General features: G+C 45.0%; 1 pseudogene; it reads right to left on the bottom strand.

Annotated features, from left to right (window-relative positions):
• LOC123283957 (large ribosomal subunit protein uL15m-like) overlaps positions 1-7,975 on the bottom strand; it is a 63,770-nt pseudogene extending 55,795 nt beyond the window's left edge.
• Between the last annotated feature and the right edge of the window lie 12,176 nt (positions 7,976-20,151).

The following is a 20,151-nucleotide window of genomic DNA, read 5'->3' on the forward strand; positions in this document are numbered from 1 at the left end:
CCAGTTGTGTGTAAGCATTCCAGTTATTTCCGACCTTCCTAAACAGCAGACATTGTCAGATTTTTACACTGTTGCCAACCCAATGTTATGAAACTATACACCACGTTGGTCCTAAACTGCCTTTCCCTCATTACTAATGAAGTCGAGAATCTCTGCATGCAGGTTTCCTCTTCTGTGAGATGCCTACTTGGGTCATAGGCCCATTTTTCTATTGTTCTTACTGATTTGTCACTGTTTACCTTTCTAGATACAATCCTTTCTCAATAATACGTCCTGAAAATATCTATTCTCACTTGTGACTTGTCTGCTCACTTTCTTGATGGTTTCTTTTCATAACCACAAGCTGTCAAATTAATGCTGTCAAAGCGGTCAATCTTTTCCTTTATGGTCTACACCTTCTGTGATCTGTTTAAGCAGCTCTTCCTTGTATTAGAGTCACACAATTACTGTCCTACATTGTCTTCCAAAAATTTCATAGTTTTGCCTTCTGCATTTAAGCCTTTAATTCACCTGTAGTTGATTTTTCTGAATGATATGAATTAGAAATGTATCCCACTCTCAAGAAGTTTCCTATTGGCTAAGGCCCACAGATATGACCAACTATAACTTCAGAGAGGATAATGATTCCTGTTAACCCCTACCTTATTGAGGTTTATTCTGCTCTCTCATCGAGGCAAACCAAAAACTGGATAATTTCAATACGGAAAACTTGGAGGGTTATTAGCAAATTAGTCAGACTATGATCCCCACCCCACCATACTCCAGGAAGAATCCTTAAAAATACCACAAAAAAAAAAAAAAGAGGCCAGCCCTGTGGCCAAGTGGTTAAGTTTACACACTCGGCTTCAGCAGCCCCAGCTTTTGACAGCTCGGATCCTGGCTGCAGGCAGGGCCATGGCACCACTCATCAGGCCATGCTGAGGCAGCGTCCCACAGAGCACAACCAGGAAGGCCTACAAGTACAATACACAGCTATGCACTGGGGAGCTTTGGGGAGAAGAAGAAGAAAAACAAAGGTGCAAATCGTTAACACACAAAAAAATTTTTTTAACTCTAAATTTAGTCTTATTCTAAAAAACTGAAAGTTGAACATTGGGGAAAGTGTGGCAAAATGAGCATTCTCAACAGTACTGGCTGGAATATAAATCTATACAAACTTTCTAGAGGGTTATTTGCAATATATCAAAAGCCTTAAAATACATATCTTCTTTGAGCTATCAATGACTCTTTACAGAACTTATCTTAAGGAAACAACTGAACAAAATACATATTTAGGAATATTCACCATGGAACTCTTTATAACAGAAAAAATTGGAAACAACCTAATCTCCAACAACGCAGGATGGGTTACAGACGAAGCCGCTGCAGCACATCCATATACGGTCATGCGCCATCTAAGGACGTTTCAGTCAACAGTAGATCACGTAGATGATGGCGATCCCATGAGATTAGTACCACAGAGCCTACATGTGTAGGAGGCTATGATAGAAGAAAATTTTATATATTGAGGTGTATGGGGAAGCCGTTCTGGTTTAAATGCGATTTGGACTAAATTTTATTTAAACCAAAGAAGCCTGACTTACAGCCTGTCAAATGTTCGTTGTATATTGTCCCAAAATAAAGAATGTACTTTTTTTTCAATATTTTTTTTCTGCTTTATCTCCCCAACCCCCCCCGTACACAGTTGTATATCTTAGTTCCAGTCCCTTCTAGTTGTGCGATGTGGGACGCCGCCTCAACGTGGCCTGATGAGCGGTGCCATGTCCATGCCCAGGATCCGAACCCTGGGCCGCCGCAGCGGAGTGCGCGAACTTAGCCACTCAGCCACAGAGCCGGCCCCAGAATGTACTCTTTGAAGGTAAGAACCAATGCCTCTCTTCTTATGACACCAGTACTTTTTGAAGGTAAGTGTCCTTTCCCATGACACTGGGGTCATGCTGACCCACTGTGTATGTACTAATCTATAACAAAGTATCTCCTTGAACCCTTGAAAGAATGTACCCCTGTCACACTTGATGTATGTCTGTTTGGAAATGGTATACAATGGTGCTGAAAAATCACTCTTCTTCACAGCACTTACGAAGGCTGCACTCCCTCCCAGGCTGCAGTCCTCAGCTTGGCTCGAGTAAAACTCCCCGCTGTAGAATGATTATTGATTATTCGTGTCAACAGCTCGACCATCTAGGTTTGTGAAAGTACACTTTATGATGTTTGCACAATGATAAAATCACTTACTGACACATTTCTCAGAACGTATCCCCATTGTTAAGCAAGGCATGACTATAGTGGAATACTATGATGATTACATAGCTGTGTTAATGTGGAAAGATGTTTCTAATAGTCTGGTAATTTCTAAAACCAGTTAACAAGATGCACATATGATATTCTTTTATTCTCAAATATTTATGGAGTGCCTTGTGTATGCCAAGCACCAAGCAAGTGACTGGTAAACAAAAAGAGATCTGTTCCCTGCTTCTAAGGAGCTTACGAGCTTTGGAGGGGGATGAGGGGGAGGGAGACAGGCCACATATATATCTTCCAACTGACTCCTGTTGGGATATTAAAGGGATATACAGTTTGAAAATAGAGACAATTTATATGTGTCTATGTATCTATGTAATATCTCCAGCACTTCATCAGCATAGTCTACAAAGAGAACACACACACTCAGCTGTATGGACTAGGAAGTGGGTCAACAAGAGGATACTTGGAGCAACTGCCTTGTGATGAACTGAAGCACACAAATCTTCTACAAAAATGCTCTAGGGAGAATCTGAAGAAACGCAATGTAGTTATGGAAAGTCATCCACTGGAAGACAGATGCGAGACAGATTGCAGAACCACAGAAAAAGAATTGGAACAAAGAGCTTCCGCTGTTGACAATTCAAGACTAAGACTGACCAAGATCAGGTACAAGTTCTTGAACAAATAACTGTTCTTCTAGAAGTCTACAGCTTTACCCTTCCCTACTATGTTGGGATCTAACAAATAATAATGAAGCCTCCAAGATAAGAAAGATCTCATAATTAGGGTCAGGCTCAAAGGATTCTGACATTCTATATTCATTTCATTTAAACATCTGCACTACAATCAGTAAACTTATGAGAGTCATTAATCACAAAGGGAAAATTTTTTTCTTTAGAGCACAGAAACATGTCAGACACCTCAACCAAGAGATCAAAAGTTAACATTCACCAGCGATGAGACCTATCTACATCACACATGTGCCAATATGATGCACTGAGAAGGGAACAACCTCACCACTGTGGTATTCTTGTCACAAATGCTTAACCCTCAATTTAATCATGAAAGAACACCAGATAAATCCAAACTGAGGGACATTCTGCAAAATACCTGACCGGTACTCTGGAAAAGTACCAAGGTCACGAAAGATAAAAAACTGTCATAAATTGGAAGAGACTAAGGAGACACCAGAACTAAATGCAGTGTGGGCTACTGGACTGGATCCTCGACCAGAAAAAAGATATCAGGGGTGAAACCTGAATAAAGACTTTAGATTAACTGTATCAACTGCCTGGTTTCAATAACCGCACTATGGTTACATAAGATGCTAACAAAGGGACGCTGGGTCTAAGGTATATAGGAATTCTCTGCGCTATTTTTGCCATTTTTTTCTACTTCTATAATCATTTCAAAGTAAAAAGTTTGTAAAAATAATTTCAGATGAATGATAAAGAGATATGGGGGATCACTCAATAACTCTTACATAAAATATGCTACCTCCTCGGGGCTGGCCCTGTGGCTGAGCGGTTAAGTTCGTGCGCTCCACTGCAGGTGGCCCAGTGTTTCGTTGCTTCGAATCCTGGGCGTGGACATGGCACTGCTCACCAAACCACGCTGAGGTGGTGTCCCACATGCCACAACTAGAAGGACCTACAATGAAGAATCTACAACTATGTCCTGGGGGGCTTTGGGGAGAAAAAGGAAAAAAAAAATATGCTACCTCCTCCAATAATTGTGCTAAAAAAAACCCAAGAATTGCAAATAAGGCATAAACAAGAATAATCTGTAAGTATTCACTAAAAACCTGTGATTGGGATAATCTAGAGAGCCGACTAACTTTCCTAGGGCACTGAAGTCTCTCCAGATAAATAATCTACCTCATTTTCCCTATTAATCTTTTTTAATTCAATTCAACTTATATTTATTTAACATCTACTATGGGCATGGAACTGTGCTGGGGCCTGATAAGATTTTGATACATTAAGAACATTTCAGTACACAAAATGAGAAAGAAAAACATAGAGTAACAAAACTGGAAGGAACTTTTCACTCCCATACAATCTAGCAATCAATACCGGCACCCTTTTTAGTGTGATTGCTGCTAGGAGCTCAAGTGTATCCCCTTTGCATAAGCGGTTCTGACCTCTACAATTATCTCCAAAAATCATCCCTGAAGATGCCAAAATGACTCTAAAACATACTCCATTTCTAGTACATTTTTCCATCTAATCATTATGTTGTTGGTGCATTACAGTACACAACACAAAATTAAAGAACTTGATTCTCTGAACGTCAAGGAAGGGTCAAGCTGGTATAAACCCACAGACGTTTACTTACTATCCTCTTAGAAGAGGTCAAAGGCAACATCACATAAGGCCGGGGTTCTCAAACTGTGCCCTCAGAGTCAGCAGCTTTAACATCACCCAGGAACTTGTCAGAAATGCAAATTCTCAGTCCCAGTCCAGACCCGCTGATTCAGAGACCCAGCCCAGCATCTGCGTTTTCACAAGCCCCCCTAGCTGACTCTGATGCACCATCAGTTTGAGAACCACTGATGGAACAGCAGAAAGACTGGCCCCGTGAATCTGGAGGCCTGATTCCAATCCTTGCTCTGCCACTCACCTCTACAATGCATTAGCCGCTCAGCTTCTGTGGGGCTCAGCCTCCTGATCAGTGAGGGAACTGCAATAGCTCACTACCACAGTCCTTACACCCTAATTTGATAACCATGAAAGCATTCATTTGTATAAGGCCTAAAAGTGAAAACACCACTGCAGTATTTCACCACGTATTTCTCTCTTTCATCCAAATGAAACAATTAAAATTTCTTCTTGGCATCCACCAGCCTCTGAATCAGACTTAACGTATCTACAATAATTTCTTCTGATTTTAAATAAAATTGTGTTTACTACTTTGCTGTAGCAAAAGCCATATAAATGCTAATTTTACAGTTTCCTATTTAGTTCTCTATCAAGCCTATTTTGGAGCAATTCCTCATAATAACAAAAATTCCAAGAAACCCACCTACTACAGACTGAATTGTGCACCCCGCCCCCCCTACACACACACACACACAATTTTGATGCCGAAGCCCTAATCACCAATGTGATGGTAGTTGGAAATGAGGTCTTTGAGAGGTGCTTAGGTTTAGATGAGGACAGAACGGTAGGGTCTCCAAGACGGGATCAGCGTCTTTAGAAGAAGAGGAAGAGAGACCAGAGTTCTCTCTCCATCGCTGCCATGTGAAGACACAGCAAGAAGGTGGCTGGCTGTAAGCAAGGAAGAGCCCTCACCAGGAATCAGCACCTTGATCTTGGACTTAACCTCCAGAACTGGGAGAAGTAAATGACTGTTGTTTCAGCCACCTGGGGTTATGGTGTTTTCCTAGAGCAGCCCACAACGACCAACACACTCACTCAAAATACCCCTCTGCTGTGGGCATAGTTCAGAAGAACTGTGCTCCAACCTCGCATAAAGAATGTGTGTGATCAGACCACTGAAGTACTCAGCAGCTATGAAAGAGAAAGAATTTTAAAACGTACAGATCTAGATACTTCCATTACTAAGAAACACAGCTTAATTTCATCTCCTAGTCATGGATTTATAAACCGCGATTCTTCTCACAGCCTGTGGAAACTATGACAAAAACCTCTCAGAGGAGATGTGAGAAAGACGGACAGAGGAGAATCAAATAAGAAGAGTCCGCTTTCTAAAGGTTAGAGAGTTCTCTTCGAACACAAACCTAGGTAGCATGAATGTGGGCAGAAATGTCCCATCAATCAAGTGAATACCCACTAATCCTTGAGACCTAACTCAAATGCTGTATCCTGCAAGCTCGCGCCACTCCTTCCCAGGCAGTCAGACATAAATCACTCTGTGCTCCCCTCTCTCCATTTCAGCACTGAGCAAAAGGCACTATACTTGTTTATGGATCTGTCTCTTCCACCAGACCTTGAAATCCTCTAGGGCAGCGTGTTACTCTCTCCAGCACCTAGAATGGTGACTGGCATGAAGCAGTTTGCTCAAGTGGAGCCACTCTGCTTTGCTGAATACAAGTGGAACTCTCTGTGCTATCTCACAGCTTTTCTGTAAATCTGAGATTATTCCAAAATAAACAGGTTTTTTAAAAAAGGCACCAGGAGCCACTGTATTATCAGTAATAATCACACCTGCCTTACATGTCACGCAAGAAGACACCAGCTACTAGAGAGCCTTGCCTCAGTGTTTTTCACACGTGCCAGCAGGAGTCAGTAACCTTACAAAACTTGAAAAACAATGAGTAACAAACACTTGAGACGCTAATCCTGACCTTAACTTTGGTCAAACTGTTTAACTTTAGTCTCAGTTTGTGGAAAGGGAATAGTAATTCCGACCCTACAAGGCTGCCGTGCTACATGAAGTCTACAGAGTATACATCAAATGAGCTCTCCTAACGATGTTCTAATCAATACGTGTTAGTGACCTTCCCCAGGCAGTGCTGCATCTGGACTAACGCTTCACCGCAAACCAGGTGCATACTGTAACTAGTTCCACCGGCACGGACTGTAAAGTCCCGACACAATCACCATTCGGGCTATGATTACCTAGAAAATAATCCTACATAAGCGTCCACAGATGCCAACCCTGCCAAGATGTCCTAGTCCAGAACCCCCCAACCCAATAAACAGGCTATTCAAAACTCAACGCAACCGCAGGGGTCAGCAGCTCCTGGCACCCACCTCCCCCCGACTAAGCTCCAGAAAGCGGGCACGCACCCTCAGGCCGTGCTCGCCCACTAGGAAGAGGTGGGTATCTCCAGGGACGATCCCGCTGCTGCCAACAGCGACGTGCGGCAGCCTGGGGTCTCCCGCTAGTTGCTGAGAGCAGCGGGACCCTGAGTGGCCAGGACCGTCCACTTCCAGGCGTGGTGCTCTCGGGCACCAGCATCCTCAACCGAAGGAGGCGCGGGTGGCAGCAGCGCATCGGTGCGCTGGGGAAAACAGGGAGTGGGCGGGCAGCCACGGACACCACCGCCCGGACTAGAAACCGACACCGGGCAGCTCCCAGCCTGGGCGCCCGCGTTCCAGTCGGAGAAGCCAGGCGGGCGGAAGCGCCCCGACTGCGTGCAGGGGTGCGTGGGGCGCCCGGGGCGCCGCTCCCGCGCCGAGAGCCCGGGCCCGCGGGGAAACGGAGGCCCGCCGGGTCCCCGGGAGCACGGCTCGCGGAGCGAGCAGGTGACGGCGGGGGCAGGGCGGCTGCGACGCCGCGCGGGCGGCGGGCGGGCGTCGGGCGAGTCTGGGCGGCGTCCGGAGGGACCGGCGAGCGGGGAGGGGCGGAGGCGGGGGGAGGAGGGAGGAGGAAGAGCGAAGGGCCCTGGCGGGACTCCCGGCGCCCAACTGCCCGGGCCTGAGCCCTCAAGCCACCGCCCCCAGGCCCCGCGCAGACGCTGCACGGTCCCCGCCTCCAAACCTCCCCCCCGGCCCGACCAGAGAATAACTTACCCGTTTGCCGACGGAATCGCTCCTGCTGGCCCCTCGGACTGACTCCTCCGGCTCGTCGTCTTCCGGAGATGAAACCGGAAGTCCCACCCCTCCCCAAGAGGAAAACGGAAAGCCGAAGGAGTCAATCTAAGGAAGGGGAGACGCGCGTCAGGCTGAGAGGCTGGCGGCGTCTGACCGGGAAGGCCACCTGGCGCTTCCAGCGGCTCCCCGAGCGGGTAACCCCCGGGCGATCCCGCCTCCTCCCTCTCCATCCCTCCTCCCTCCACCCCTTCGCCCGCCCGCGGTAAAGAACCCCGAGGGCGGTGCGGGAGAAACGGACGCGCCCGGGCCGGGCGGGAGCCGGAGGCCTGCGGGCCGGGCGGCCGGCCTCCGCCTCCACCGGCCCAAGCGATGCCCGGCGCCTCTGAGGCCTCCTCTAACGGAGCGAGGTTTTCCTGCTGTGCCAGGCGCGTGCGCACCTCCGGGTTAGGAGAACAGCCTCTGGATGCTCCTAGCAGGGGTCCTCAGAGTCGCAGACCCTAGGAAGCCACGAGCCGAATTCGGATTCTAACGGGTTCTAATGAAAAATGCAGGAGGATCGGGGTCCAGTTCTCAGAAGAGGGGGCTGGGCTGCGCTGGGCTGGGCTGGTGTCTGGCTAACACAGAGGCTGAGGGAGGGATGCGCTGGAATGAACATGTGGAGCGAGAAGAAGCCCAGACCAGGTTCTTTGTGTGTCTGTGGCCGACTGCCTTCCTCCAGCTGCAAGTGCAGAGAACGTGTGTCACCACAGGGCTCTTGCACTGTCCAGCACACACTCACACAAGGTTTATTTTTATGAATACAACATAAAACCAAGAACATTCCCAGTCCTCATTATCTTCCATAAGAGCATCTACCAAATCTAATTGATAGTCCAAACCTGGACAGTCCCAAACCTGACATGTTGCCCTCCTTCAATACGATGACATCCCCTCCTGATCATGTCACTATATACTCCCAATAAGTATACTGGGTGGTCATCTTTATCCATGTGCATATGCATCTTTGGTAAAATTTTTTAAAGCAAATACTTAAATTTCTCTATCCCCAACCTCTTTGTCTTCTTATTACTAGTTAATTGGTCTTGTGGCTAATAACTGGGCGGATTTCTGTCACCCCTCTGAATGTAATCTGTCTGGAAAATACTTCCTATCTGGCTCCCAAACCACAGCAAGACCCAGGTAGCCACATGGCTTGGGTTTGGGTAGAAAACGTGGACCCATCAATGAGAGCTGGGGAGACCCATCGTGACCCGGGGAGGCAGAAAACCACGGCTCTGGACTCAGGCATCCCAGGGTTGGAATCTCCTAGATTCAATGACCTCATTCGTCCTCCTCCTCTCCTCACCTGGTGGCAGCTGAATAATTGACCAAGACACTGCAGGTGTCAGAGATTCAGCAGGAATGAAGATCAGCAAATACATCTTCTTATTTGGTGACTTGGTAAAACTGATGTTCCCTTGCTCAGAAATGGTTCTATTTTACAACCAACTTTTGTTAATTGACTACTATGAACACCCTTGTTAAAATATAAATTGGCGTCAGAAACCTCGTGTACAGTTAGTCCTTGGGACCTCTGCCAAATACATCAGGTAGGTCCACGGAATCTGAAAACCTCACAAGATTCAACCAAATCTGGCGAGCGTGGACTGTGCTTAAATAGTAAAGAGTACCAAACACCTGCGAATATTTAACCAAGAGGACTTGATGTTGTCCAGCACCAGAGAAGAAGTGGCTCCTTATGGATGCCTCAGCGAGGCTGATGCCACAGGTGGGTCCCGTTTCTGTGACAAGAGGCAGGGTAAGCTGGCCCCATGATCCAGCCGTTTTAGACATGACGCAGCAAGCTTTAAAACTGACATTTCAAGCACCCACAAAGAGATGGAATGTGTGGCACTTTGTTTTTATTTGGAATCATAAGAGAAACATTTTTAATAAACCCTTAACTTCTTCTCCATTAATGCTATTTAAATAGTGAATTCCTAAAGACTGAAGTGATTTGTTTACTTATACTTAGCTGTAGAAAAATTACATGCTTTTGTTTATTTGTTTACACCATCCAATCCAATCGAGCCAAACAAGCTGGTCGACTGAAATGACTGATGAATGCAACCTGAGCTGACAGCTTCAAATTTGGGATGTGTTACTGATGTCAGGTTGATCAGTTCTCTGTCTAAAATTGATGCTATTTAAAGCTTTGAACAATTTAGATGTAGTCACTGAGTAAAATTCCAACGGGGTGAGAGAAATTCCATCAGGGCTGATTCTGCTGTGGTGAATTTCCATGTGCGCAGGTGTCAGAGGGAGAGTGGCCTCTACCGATGGGGTAGTGAGACAGAACAGGATGCAGGAGGGGCGGTGGGCTGGCGTCACTCACAGCAAAGGTAAAGAGGCTTAGAATAAAGATAGACGCATCTTCTCACAAGGAATCCCAAATGGCATAAGAGTGTGAATATTGGTCATTTCTGTTTCAAAACTTTTCAAGAAAGGAAAAAGTGAAGGGGAGGCAAGAAGTTAATATGTATCACGCTTCAATAACTCATCTGAAAATGAACCCCCAGGGAAATCATGGTAGTCGGTGGGGTAGACCAATGTTTTTATTAACAATATAAAAGGAATGTGTGGTGAAAGCAACGGTGACATAAGTACTGACAGTCAGTGGATGAATGATTATGTGTCCTGAGCACCTCAGGACACAGCAAACTAGAGCAATTCCACCAATCAAATGGCAAGAGAAGTCTAATCGAAGAACCATCCTTGTGCTGGAAGGGCAGAATGAGTCCAGTCCGGGGACTACTTCGGCCAGACTTGGGGAAATCAAGTTGTTGAAGGTAGCTGTGACTTTAGAGAGGTGTGCAACAGAGACATTAAGCCATTTCCGGTGTCTCTACCTTTAAAATAGTTTATTACTGGTCCAAATGTCCAAAGACGTATTAAAGAGGGAAAATATTATTTACTGGACAGAAATTCTCTGGATATTTAGATTCTATTGCTGTCCAGGGATGTGAGAGAGGGGATATGTCAGCAGCTCAGATGTAAGCTGGAAGGTTCCCGTCATTGTTAATGCAGCTTAGCCATCTCTAGGAAAAAGGCAGCAAATAATTGGGATCCCTCTATGTAGTTCCACCTAACAAAAGAAGAAATAAAGAGAAACTGTTATTTCCATTCAAATAATGGAGGAAAAGTAGTCTACAATTTAAACAGGAAGATTTGATGACATAAATTCAATCTACAATACGCGGCATGTCGGAAGGTTACTGATGTGGACACCCTGTGGTTTGCACACTGAGAGATCAGCCCCCTCAAGAACCTGCTCACTGTTGATTTTCTCCTTCTGCGCGTGCTCTCCATCGTCCACAGTGCCCAGCGGGAGCATCATCACACTCTTTTGGATGACATCCTGGAATATATTGGCAATTGGTATGGTTGATCCATCCCGGATCATATCTGGTTCTGTTCCAAACACTGAAACACAGGAAAAGAAGGCATTGAATAAATTAATGAGAAGACTACCCCCAGTGATCTCCGCAAATGTCGTGTTCACTTTATCTTTCTTTCTTTTTTTTTTTTTCCCACCATGAAATTTGGTGGCTGGGATAAGTAAGCGTCTTGATATCATGCAATTTATATTCTAAAATAGTCAATAGAGTCAAGAAGAAAACTGTGGTTGCCTTACTTACTATTATCTACTTTTAAAAAATATTTTTAAATAATATTTTAAACTAACGTTAGCCTTACAGAAAAGTTGCAAAAGTAGTACAGAGAGAGTTCTCATATATTCCTTACTCTGCTTCCCCTAATGTTAACATCTTACATAACTATTGTACAATTATCAAGAATAGGAAATTAACATTGGATAATATTATTAACTAGACTCAGACTTTATTTGAATTTCACTCTTTCCCTTCTGCTGTACCAGGATCCAATGCAGAATCCCACACTGCATTTTGTCATTGCTCCTTAGTCTCCTCTTGTCTGTGACTGTTTCTCAGTCTTCCCTTGTCTTTCATGACCTTGACCCTGCTGAAGAGTACTGATCAGTTGTTTTGTAAAATGTCCCTCAGTTTGGGTTTATCTGACGTTTTTTCACGATTGGAAGAGGTCACGTGTTTTTGGCCAGAGTACCACAAGAAGATGTACCTACCTACTTTTATGGTTGCTTCACGAATTAAGTATTAGAAACACTACTATTAAATATTAGGAACACATTTCTTTGGTGTTTTGTAACCAACATATGAATAAATCGCTGTACTCAACTTTCACCTGAATGTTGCAGTGTTTGTACTCAACTTTCAAGGTATCCCAGGAAACAGTTTTAATGGATATCCTGGGGTTTAGAAAGAGATGAGTTGAAACCTTCTAGGCTATAGGGAAAGTTGCCAGAGATGGAGTGGGAATGAAAAATAAATGAAGACACAAAAGAGAACATGCCGTGTCTTCTGGATCCACAGAGCAAGGTGTGAATGTGAATAAAGATGATGTACGCTCGTGCATTGCTTAATGACAGGATACATTCTGAGAAATGCATCGTTAGGTGATTTAATTGTTAGATGGTTTAATTGTTGTGTACTCACACAAACCTAGGTGGTATAGCCTACCACACGCCTAGGTGATATGGTGCTAATCTTATGGGACCACTGTCATACATGCAGTCCGTTGTTGACGAAAAACTCATTATGTGGCAGACGACTGTCCTTTGTTGGCAGGACTGGTTTAGCACACAGACAGACAAAAAGGTGCCTTATGCATTCCTGCATTTTCCTGTACTTCGTGTCTTTACTGTTGAATTTGACATTTCAATGACACATCTCTCTTCAGCTGGCATTCCATTTAACTTCCTAACTCTTCTTCCTCTTTTCTTCACCCCCAAAGTTTACTGGTAAAATACTGCTACAATTGAGGGCAGTGGGGATGATTGTGTAGAGAAGTAGGGCTCTCGGTGTTGGACTTGTCCTCTAATTTTTGATGTCTGTGTCCCTTGTACTCATAGACGCAGAGAGTTAGTGCTCCAAGGAGGTCTGGAGGCCATTAAACCCAGACCTCTGTGACCGGGAAGAGCAAGTCCCCACAGGGCAGCGCGGTGCCAGCTTGCTCGCTCCACCACAGTTTAGCTTCTTCATTTTTAACCCCAGAGGACTTCCTTTACTTTCGTGCAAGTTCAGCTGTGCTTTTAAAAGTTTTTATGTATCGGCCAATATTTCCATGAGTTTTGCAGAAGGAGGGTTGGGAGGTTTCCAAGTCCATCATTTTCCCCCAAATTCAGGTCTCCAGAACGTGAGTTTGAACCCCGGCTTTGCTACTTCTAGCTGAGTGCCCTCCAGCAAATTATTTAATCTCCTCGCGCCTTAATCTGCACCCCGGGGAAGGCTGTTGGGAGGATTCATGAGACAGTGTGTGTAAAGAGCCCTGAACCACACCGTTTACCATCAGTAATGCGGCCCATATAAAAGGAGAGTCCACAGTGAAGTTTTAAAAGTGTCTGCTTTATCTACAGCCCTACGGGGTACCACCCCTTGTTCCCAGTGTAGACCAGCAATCAAAATAGCATAAGTCTAACCTGTTTTGATGGCTCTTTTTGCTGCAAGATACTGATTATCTTTAACGTTTGCGATCCGTGGGTGTAGTCCTAGTGCCATAGAAACAACCATCTGGTTGGAACGATTTCTTTTGGAAAATGTATATTCAAGATGCTGCTTTACCTAAAGGTAACATTTTCAGTTGTAAGAGAAAATTTTGAGTAGCTCTCATAGCCTTGTATCAAGAAACTGATTGGAATCCCAAGCTGACGCATTCAAGCGTTCTGATTTTCCCTCAGCTCTTCCACAGGGAGGACGCGGAGTGAGCCGGGTCTCCAGGACGGAGAGCTGCGCCCAGTGTGAGGAATGCTGGCTCTCACTCCCACCCCTCCCGAGACCCTCCAATCCCCCCTCCTGTCCCCACCCCTCCCCGACCACAGTGTCTCACTGTTAATGTCGGCTTATTATGAATTTGGGTAATTATGAAACCTTGAATGATATTGTGGGTCATACAAATATGATGAATGTTTGAGGTAATTATGAAACACAGTACAAGTAGAACTTCTCAGTTTGAATATCCCTCTTTTTGGACTTATCAGTATCTTAAGGAATATTTTGGGAACATTACACACTTGGAAATTTCCAAAAAGTGGGAGCAACTTCACGCTAAGCTGTGAAGGAGGCTCATTGACAGCATCTTTCTCTCTCCCCTGGGCTCCATTCCGGTTGCCATTATGGAGATCCACCAGAGAAAAACTCCATACTCTGAAATATTCATCCCTTCGACAAACATTTAAGGCACACCTGTCACGTGGCAGGAACTGTTCTAGGTGCTGGGACATAGCTGTGAGCAAGACGAAGACCATCCTGCGCTCATGTAAAGTGTGTGCTGTGAGGAGGAGGAACAGTCCATCCAGAAAGGGAAGGAGGAAGGAAGATGGAAACAAAAAAACGGAGGGACGCAGAGGGGAAGGAGGATCTTTGAGAATGTAATTAGCGCTAAGACGACGATAAAAGCGGACAGTGGATGGAGAGAGGGCGCCGAGGTATTCCTTGAGCTCCCTTCCTCGGAGTCTACCTTCTGTGCAACTTGAGGTGCACTGATGATAGGTCGATACTTCAGACACACACCTCCTTCCAGACACAAACGTTTTCATTAAGGTGGCTGCTTTCAGGGGGTTGATTTCAGACATCATGGACAAACTAACGCTGGGGGTAAAGATTTTCCGGCTCAGTCCAGCCGTAGACAAGTAGCTTCTCCGTCTGTGTGTAAAACCCATCTTGCCTTTTTATGCACCATTTAGTTTTCAAAAATTTCCCATCACTCCAACTCCAAATGGTTATTTGTCTGATGACTGTAATTGCATATAATTGAGGAAAGAGATTTTTACTGAACAAAAATCCTATTGGTTTCTTGACATTTGTTCCAGTCCCTTCTGTATTGGAAAAAAGTGATACTTCAATGCTAACAACTGAGTTGCTCACTACTGTGTGGCATGTGGCTCTCAGGAACGGCGCTGCTGGACAGAAGAACAATGCACGTTTGTTACCTGTGTTTCCACCACGGACATATTCATGTGAGGGACTAGACGGATTGAAAATTTTCCTACAACTCGGCCAGCTATGACTGTTTTAGCTCCAGGCTCCTCAAAGGCGCCCTCAATCCCGTGAATAGAAAGAGATGGGTACCTCCATAGGTGCATTAGAATTTCCTCCTAAATTGAAATAAAAGTATTTTATTGTATGAAAGAATGTTTAATTAAAACTCAGTTGAATTGTATTGCTTGCATCACCAATTTCTGTACATCTGTGACACGGTTAATGGCAAGTTAATTATCGCCTCACTTAGATATGTCTGGACAAACAGTACAAGTGGACTTTCCCCTCAGGACACGAGATCTCTGCTGCCTTCGCCTGCCCAAGCCACTCCCATTGGCGAGGGCCCCTCGTCGCTGAAGTTTGCAGTTACTAGATGGCAAAGGGGCCCTTTCAGAAACTTGGGTTCAGTTATAAATTTCTATCCCAGTCATTGCAATGATAATTTGTGTGCTAAATGTATTTTATTTTTCAGAAGTCTTCAAAGAACTCTGCAGATGTTTGAGCCAGTTTTCAATCTTGCTATGGCCGCTGTAGAGCTAGTCTGAGGAAGAGCTACGCTTCATGATAATAAACTCTATCACTCTCTTCTGCATGCTTCTCCCTCTCTTGGCTGTTCCCCCAGGAACCAGCCATAGCTAGCAAACACCCTAGCAGGCAAGCGTTTTAAAAAGGAGGAGGAGGAGGAGGAGAAGGGAAAAGGAAAAAATCTAAATTTGCCAGTAACGCTTTCGGCTTTGGGTCTGCTTATTACACCAAGGCAGCAGTGACGTAGCAGTCTACAGATTAGCCCCTAAGTCTCTTGGTTTTGTCTAGAAAAATGAACAATTAGGGTCATGGAGCTGGAATAACCTCAGACTATTCTCAATCTTTAAACAATTAGGGAGCCCAGCTCACCGGCTGCAGGCCGGCTTGGGATTGAGTCCAGAAAACTGATTTGGAAAAACGCATCTGTGAAATGAGCAATTGCTCCACGGTTAGGTGCCTGAGTCCGGTGCCAGTGGGACCCCAGATAAAGGTCTGCTTGATCTAGACCACAGGGAAGTGGCCTTGAAAGTGAAAGTCCCCCCTGGAATTAACATCTGCTTTCAGTTCTAAGATGTGCAGATAAACAGGACACGGTAAATTAAGCCTTGGGAAAATATTTGTTACCATCATTCTTTGTTCAGATTATCCATCAGCTTGTGATCATACCTTGGTGTCAAACAGAAATTTCTTAACCTGGCTGCTATTCCGGTATTCTTCTAGGTCCAGGTCAATGGCTTCGTACATTTTTTTTTTTTCCTCTTCAGTAAGAGGAGCCACGTGGTCATAGATTCCAGGGACCAGAATATGACCCGATGAGTCTACAAGGCTACCTACAAGATACACCCAGGAAACAAAGCCACATGGAGTCACCAGTATGCTGATTTTCTGGCCCTGGAGCAGGATCATGGGGGACTCTCCTGGGCTTGCAGCAGACCTTGTGACCGGCCCTGGTGCCCACAGCAGAGCCACTGACAACAACTCACATCCCAGAGGTGATGGTCAGAAGAAAGAGCTGGTCACCAGGCAAACTCAGCCTGAGTTGGACCCGCGTGAATGTCCACCTTGTCAATGGAGGGATGAAAACACACGGCTCTGCAGTAAATTCCATTGGGTATGACTTACCTGCATTATATCCCAGTTCTCAACTCCACCTTTATATCATAAACAAGCTTCTTTTTTTAAATTTTATCTTATCCTGAGTTAAAAAGTAACACGTTCATTATTAAGAAACTTTTTTTTTGAGGAAGATTAGCCCTGAGCTAACTACTGCCAATCCTCCTCTTTTTGCTGAGGAAGACTGGCTCTGAGCTAACATCCGTGCCTATCGTCCTCTACTTTATACGTGGGATGCCTACCACAGCATGGCTTTTGCCAAGCGGTGCCATGTCCGCACCTGGGATCCAAACCAGCAAACCCCAGGCTGCCGAGAAGCAGAACGTGCAAACTTAACCACTGCGCCACTGGGCCGGCCCCCAAAATTTTCAATATATATGTTTTTATATATATATATATATATATATATATATATATACATACCTGAGAAACTGAAAACCATCATTCCTTCTCAATGTTTCTCCTCCTACATACACCATAATAATATAATAAATACTCATCTTTAATCAAAAGCATAATATCCCTGAGGTCTAGTCTATGAGATATACATCATGACCACAAAAGCCTCCACAGTGAATAAGAAGATACTCAAATCTGTTCTTTATGAAAGAGTTTTGGACCAAGAGGAATGGGGGAAAATCATCAGTGACTATCTATAAAAGAAACAGAAGTCAAGATTTAGCAAACACTGCTCAATATCTTGAGAAAGTACTTATCAAAGATACAATGCAACTAGCAAGTAGACGAACAGAAATGACAGGAAAATGTCTCCAGGGCAGCCAACTTAATCCCCATTCAAGTAAAGACACTTCATAAAGATACGCTTCATATTCTTGATGGGACAGTCTTTCTTGACAATATCAGAAAATTACTGCGAAGCACTGTACTTTCAAATCTTTCTGTTAAAGTCGACAATTACAAAGCACAGAGTTGAAGGCTCTGTGAGGATGGATGCCTTCCACCTAGTGATTGGACACCTGCTGTGTTCTAGGCCCCAGAGGAATGAATACACAGGACAGCGCTGTCTCTGACCACAAAAGGCTAAATATCAAGTGTGACCCGACATGAGCAGACCACCAGGTGGCTGGCTCTGTAGAGACACAATTAAAGCCAAGGTAAACACTCTACCAAAATCTACAGTAGTGGGGACGGCAGTAGTGCGATACCTAACGGGCTTCCCAGCACTCTGAGAATGATCATAGACAGCAAAGCCCTGAGGTCTGAGGGTGTCAAGGCAGCAAAATGTGAAGCAATGTCATCACTGTTCTGGTTTTCAACCACATCCTCCTTGGGCCCCCTCTCCTGGTCCTCCGAGGACTTTGCCCAGACTTGTGTAATCCCACTTTGGGGACAGTACTGCAGATTGTTGTGCATGCATCAGCCTCCCTGCAGGTCCTGAGTTATGGAATTCTCCTCATTTAGCCCAATCAAGCATGTTGTACATTGAGTAAATGACACAAACTCATTAGTAAAATTCAAGTCAAAATAATAAGCTGAGCACTGAGTGATTGGGACTTGCACTGATTGGCAGTCCACCCTCTAGCACCCTCACCAAAATCAAAACAAAACATCAAAGTACCGCCAATAATACAATCACTAAGTCTTCCCTTTAGGGTATGTCCCTCAACTTCTGCTGGCATTCTTGTGTGGAAGAACAGAGCTGCAAAGATGAATAAGAGACAGACCCTGCTCACAAACCAGCCAGAAAGATGCAGGGTAAAGAAATAACTCTGGGTCCACGTGCAAAGAGCTCTAAAGAGGGGCAAACCGTCAGGAGCACAGAGAGCACACAGTGAACCAGCCAAGGAGGAAGCGTCAGGGAAGACGACTGCATCACAGTGGGGCCTCAGAGGTTGAGTAGGAGGCGACAGGCACAGTCTCAGTGGTGAGAAGAGAGATGCATGTCTGAAACATCCAGATTGACAACAACGAAGACCCGAAATACTCTAGCAGCCAGGATGCTCAGTGTCCACTTATGACACTGAGCTGTGACATTTTTCCTGTCAATTTAGCTGGTGTTACCAGACATTACCACAGTGTGTGTTTGTGTATTGGGGGATTCAGATGTCATTAGCAAATTAGGCTGTGATTTGAGCAGCGCGGGCTCTCCACATGTCACTGCACATCTCCCGAAGAACTGCCCGGCCCGCTCCACGGTGTAGGTTTCCACCTCAGACCCTGTTTTCTCAGGACACGGAGCAGCCGTCCCAGCTGCTGGCTCAGGCTGTGCCAGCAGACACACATCCTGACAGGAGAGAAGCGTAATGTCCTCCTTTTCCTTCCCTTTACATCCTACGGTGCCTTGATAATTGATGCATCCTTCCATGCTTCATAAATATTTCAGACCTTCACCGAGCCTTTCGAATCTAAAAACTTCTGACCTTTCCTCTCACTTTCCACCAAGGGGGTCATCTCCTACTATGTTGATGAGTTAGATCATTACAAGAAATACTTGAGCTCACTGCCACAAAGTCTACAAATATCCCACCATTCTTAACCATCAATGACTCCTCTCCTGATTCCATTGAAAATTCATCTTGATCCTTGGTTTAGCCTAATTGTCTCCCTTCTTCCTCCTCTCTAGAGAAGTTTTATTATTGAGTCCAAATGTCATATTCTCTACTAGCAACCTCCCCTCCCCTCCCCCATCGAATTCCTTTCACTCATTCAATCTCTTCATTATTGAAACAACAGCCTCTCCTGAACCCATTTCTGTCTAGTTCTCGCCCCATGTCTTCCTTCCCCTTCACAATGAACCTGAAAGATCAGTGTTCATGGAATTACCATCTCCTCACTCCCCCACACTTCAGACTTACTGAATCACCAATGGTCTGTGTATTAATCAATCTTGATAATATCACAGCTATCTCCCCATAATTAAATCCAAAGAGTGTTTCTGCATCTTTCTATTACTTGGAACAAACGCAGAACTGGGCCACGATTGTCTTTTGGAATGATTCCCTGTCCTCGGTTTCTCGACATCTCAGGCTCCTGACTGCCTGTGAACCAGCTCACACTCCCTGGTGTCCTTCACAGGGTCCTTCTCACACAGCACTATTGCGAAAGCTCAGGACTCAATGTGAGCCCTATTCTCTCCATTGACCCTACGTTGTCTCAGTACTCTTGTGCATTTTTTCTATTCTTTGAATGCCTTCCACTGTTATCTCTATGATGACGATGTCTAAAAACCCCGTCCAGATCTTATTTCTGAGCTATAATGCTACAGGTGTATGTTATAGGCACCTTAAGCAAACATATTTCCAACGGAAGCTGTTAACTCCCCCTCGCCAACTAGACACCCCTTCACCTCTCGGTCTCCGATCTCGTCTGATGACTACAGTTGACATCCAGGGAGTGATGTTTAACGCAAACTCTCAGAACCACCTGACAGAACAAGCACTGCTGCTGCCAGCACACTGAGCAGTCACCCTTCATCTCCGCCCCAGGATCCACACACGTATTCCTACTCTATACTCCGTTTCAGTTCAAAACGTCAGGTCCTCCGAGATCCCTTTGTTCAAACTGCTGCTGAAGTAAGCCTTCCCTCCCCGCCTGTTGTCTGGTGACTTTCCCTTCAGGCCACTGTGGAACAAATTAGGACATTCTTTTCATTGCATATTGTGTAACCTTTGAAATTGTCTCAAATAATAGTAAAA

Source organism: Equus asinus, chromosome 12 (genome assembly GCF_041296235.1).
Source record: "Equus asinus isolate D_3611 breed Donkey chromosome 12, EquAss-T2T_v2, whole genome shotgun sequence".
Lineage (NCBI taxonomy): Eukaryota > Metazoa > Chordata > Mammalia > Perissodactyla > Equidae > Equus > Equus asinus.